The sequence below is a fragment of the Crocuta crocuta genome, unplaced genomic scaffold, assembly GCF_008692635.1.
Source record: "Crocuta crocuta isolate KB4526 unplaced genomic scaffold, BGI_CrCroc_1.0 scaffold41, whole genome shotgun sequence".
In the NCBI taxonomy this organism is placed as follows: domain Eukaryota; kingdom Metazoa; phylum Chordata; class Mammalia; order Carnivora; family Hyaenidae; genus Crocuta; species Crocuta crocuta.
Window position 1 is genome coordinate 7,743,285 of NW_027529428.1, and position 4,521 is coordinate 7,747,805.

General features: G+C 37.4%; 1 protein-coding gene across 1 annotated transcript in view; it reads right to left on the reverse strand.

Moving 5' to 3' along the window:
• The window catches only part of ANXA1 (annexin A1), an 18,989-nt gene extending 14,997 nt beyond the window's left edge, over positions 1–3,992 (reverse strand). The window contains exon 1 of the mRNA XM_077759379.1: positions 3,814–3,992. The gene's annotated coding sequence lies outside the window, so the exon portion shown is untranslated. The remainder of the gene's footprint in view (positions 1–3,813) is intronic.
• Positions 3,993–4,521: the final 529 nt, after the last annotated feature.

A 4,521-nucleotide genomic window follows, 5' to 3' on the forward strand; every position in this document is an offset into this window, starting at 1 on the left:
ATATATATATATGTATATATATACATATATATGTATGTATTATGGGTATATATATGATTATGTACTATGGGTACTAATTAGTATTAGTACTATTAGTATTATGGGTACTAATGAGCTCTGAAACCAAGATGATCTCAGTCCTTAACATCATCTAATTTGAAGATGAAATTGGCCATTTATACATACGTTGACCTATATGGAAATTAACAGTATTTCAGAGTTCTTCTAGTAAATGATCTGTTTGTGAACATGTACTGCCTACCAATCTCATTTATCTATGAATAAGTGTGTGACTTTCTAGAGATGAGCATTTTTGTGTATATTTATGTATCATAAGAGAGCTCTCTTCATCTCATTCAGCAAGGAATTAAAGAGGGTAAATACACATAAAAAGTATGTCCAAGATGTTAGGCAGAATGCAAGATCCTTGCTTACTGCACTATAAGATAAAGGTATTCGGGAAATGGTATGTTAGTAACTGGGCCAACTCAAAATCTGAGAACACTAAAGCTTGTATCAAAGTTAATCTCCTGGTTTCTCGAAAACTGCACAACAGCTGTGTCCTTGTTTTTTAATACAGAGAGACAGAAGCAATTTAGAGGCTTAGGGCCATTATGTCTGTAGTGCTCTCTCAAATGTTACAGAAAAAATAGAGGGTGGAATGAGGAAGAAGATAAAGCAAATGTGACATACTAACTATCGTGGGATCTGGGTACAAAGCATACGGTAATTCTGTGCAATATTTTTGAAACTTTTCTGAAGGTTTGAAATTATTACAAAAGAAAGGTTTTTTGTTTGTTGTTTCTTTTTAAAAAATCACACGGGGCACCTGGGTGGTTCAGTCGGTTAAGCGTCCGACTTTGGCTCAGGTCATGATCTCACAGTTTGTGGGTTTGAGTCCCACATCGGGCTGTGTGCTGACAGCCAGCTCAGAGCCTGGAGCCTGTTTCAGATTCTGTGTCTCCCTCTCTCTCTGACCTTTCCCTGCTCACGCTGCCTCTCTCTCTCAGAAATAAATAAAACATTAAAAAAATTTTTTTTAAATCACAAAGTCGATCTCGGTTGGCCTCATGAAAAGGTACTTCCAAGACCTGTAAACAGAAGGAGCTGATTTTTATAGTCTGTTATGAGTCCTTGTGACAATCTAGAATGATCAGAGTTATCCAATGATACTAGCAGCAACCAGCCCTTGCATAGAACAGCATCCTCATTCCTATTTTCTACCCGGGAAAAACAGTGCAATTTTCTGGCAGTTTTCTAGACAGAAGTTGTCAAGCGTCAAGTCATACATAAATCCATACCTTCTGATTCTAAAGGATTGCAAATTCTTTTAAACTTACAACCAAAAAGACAGTGAGTGACGTTATTTTTTAAGAGCTCACATTTGAGCATCAGCTTCATTTATAGTGAGCCCATGGAGACTGTGACAAGGTTTACCCTAGCCCTTGGGGGTTTATTTTTCAAAGTTTTGGCTTGTGCTCAGTTTTTCCCTTGAATATATATATATATTCATGAGCCCTTCCCATATCTACTGGTGTGAAGGAAGCAATTAGACTACACAACGGTATGACTCATTCATAAAGAACCATTTTATGAAAGGTAGTCTCATGAATGTTTTCCTAGGCCTTTGGAGAGGGTGTGTCCTTTGCCTGGAATGCTGTTTCTTCCTCCATATTCGCTTGCCTTGCCGGATTGTTGCTTCCAAAAGGACTCAGCATAGACCTCTTCACATCCTCCAGAAAATTTTCAACCGTTCAACTCTCGGGTGAAGTTCTATATCTCTTCCAAGACATCGGCCTTTCCCCCTATATTCGCCCCTACCATTTGGTATTATCACTTCTATGCCCCAGAAGATTCCATGAGGCAAGTGCTAACCCACTATTCATTACGCTCTTCTATTTAGTATATTTAGTATATAAATAATAAATATTTAGTATATTTAGGATCAGTGCTAATTATTTAGGAAACATATCTATACATTTAACCAAAGCTTCCCCATAGCTATAGGATATAAAATAAGAATTGAGTTCTGAGCCCTATTTTGATTCCCTTTAACTCACTGTATGGCCTCAAGAAAGCATTTAACTTCTCCAGGGGTCTTCATTTATTTTTTTAAAAAATGACTGTTGGAATAAATAGTATCTAAAATGCATAATAGCTGTGAGGTGCCTATCTTAAATTTCATCTCGAGAGGAAGGAGGTGGGAGAAATTAGCATCATTAAGGAAGGTATTATATAAATTGTATCTGTTCTGATCTTTCTGTTAAAAATGTATCCTGTTTTAAAGAAAGACGAACTCACCTACCCTAAAAACTGCTTTGGGTTTATCACTGAAAACTAGTAGGTCCACCCTTTCAGCTGTTTAGCTCTGATTTTAAATACAGCTCCAGGGTCTAGAGAAGATTAAGAACAAGAGACTCAGCAAACTGACATCATCTACAGAACGCAACTTTTGCAGTTCTTTGGGTGGAGAAAGCATTTAATCAACACGAAACTCTGCATAATGTTATTATTAACTATTTTGTCAACATCCATCAAAGTTTGGCTCTCTGCCATGTGTGGTTGAGCCTGGGGGCCAGGGTGGTGACAGAAATTCTGGAGACGAGGCCATTTTAGAATTATGAAAACCGAGCTTTACCACATTTGAGTCATTTTGCAACGTGCCTTCTCTTCTAGCTGGCAGAATACATTTCTGCAGACAGAGGGGCATATTACTTGTTCAAAGTCCATACAGAATTTTACACATAAACAGGGCAAGAAAAAGCACTTCCTTCTGAATCAAGTGGGCATTAAAAATTAGGTATAAGGGCATTTAATTTGTTAAATTAAATTTATTAATAATCCATTCAAAATAGACTAAGAGACAAATTCTTGAAGGAACAGTTGTAATGAACAATAGCAGGATACAGGATGATTCAAATTCTCTCACTTCTGCAAATCCATCCACCACCAGTAAACACTCCACCTTAGATTTGTTTGGTGCTTTTCTAGGGAGTTTTACGGCCCTTAGTTCTCCTTCACAATCTAGATGCTAGTAAGTAAAATAATTTTTAGAGGACACAGCTGCATTTACAGGAATAACTTATCTGACACCACCCAGAAAATACTTTCCTTCCCCTTAGGTTTTCAAATCCGCACTTGAAAAACCTGTCTGTGACAGAGACTACAAGAAAAAGGATGTGGCCACACCCTCTTTAAATGAAATGATTAATAAGCAGATCCTCTTATTTATTTACACTGCATGAATAGACATAACGTAATTTCAAATGTAAATTACAAAGGGCATGATTATCCCTATGAGGTCTGAATCTATTTAATTCTTACCAAAAAAAAAAAGAAAAAAGAAAAAAAAAGAAGAAGAAAGAAAAGAAAATAGTCCTGCCATTTTGAAACAGTTTCCAGAAACTTCCCTCCAGCACTCTGTTCGGTGCTGGTTGCCTACAGTATCCACCCTCCATCGTGATTTCATGTAAGACCCACAGCTCTTGGAAATGTATAACTCGTAGGAGGAAAACACATTCTTTCCTTTTTTGCCATGGTAACTCACCAACAGTACAACAAGCCAATATTAAGCAAACCATCCATATTTGTAAAACTTTTAACTTTATAAAACAAAGCATTACAATTTGTAATTTCCAACATATAAATATCCAATGTGATTTTACAGAAAGATTTATCAAAACATCCTAAACACATAGAAACTAATACATACTAAACTAGCTATAAATCCTGGAGAAGCAGTAACATGTAACATCAGGATGGGAAAAGTTTTCAGAACAATCAAAACTAACTAAAAAGAAAACTAAGACTTACCCTTTTTCTTCCTCTTCTTTCAAAGCACTGAAGAGAGGTTCTCCTCTGCAGGTTTCACACTAGAAGTGAAGCCTTGTGCGTCTGATTTTATAGAATTTGAAAGGAGGCCACACCTAGCAACCAGAAGTTAGTAATGGGTTGCCCTTTGTTTGAAATAGTGGCTCAGCCTTGTCTGAAACAAAGTGAAACAAGTCTTGCAAAACTACTCGCTGAACCAACTCCTAGCCGACAGCACAGAGGGAAAAAAAAAAAAAAAAAGGAAGGAGAGCCTTTTTTTTTTCCTCTTTAGCTTGCACTGCTTTTTCCAGAGAAAGTAGACTGCAGTAGATTTTCAAGGATGCAGGCCTATCTACCCCAGTCCTGATACCAGTGATTGGCACCCTTCTTTTTAGTTAAAACAGGCTGTGAAATGAAAATGTATACACTTCAAAAGAAAATAAACGTAAGAAATTGTGTTCAGTTCGAATCCTAGCTCCATCACTAGTTACTATGTGACCTTGGGGATGTATTTAATATCCCTGAACTTGCCTACTTTATTTTTTTAAGTTTACTTATTTATTGTGTGTGTGTGTGCTTTCACACACACACATGCAAGGGGGGGGGGGCAGAGAGGGAGGGAGGGAGACAGAGAATCCCAAGCAGGCTCTCCACTGTCAGTACAGACTCTGACGCCAGGCTCGATCCTGCAAACTGTGAAATCATGGCCTT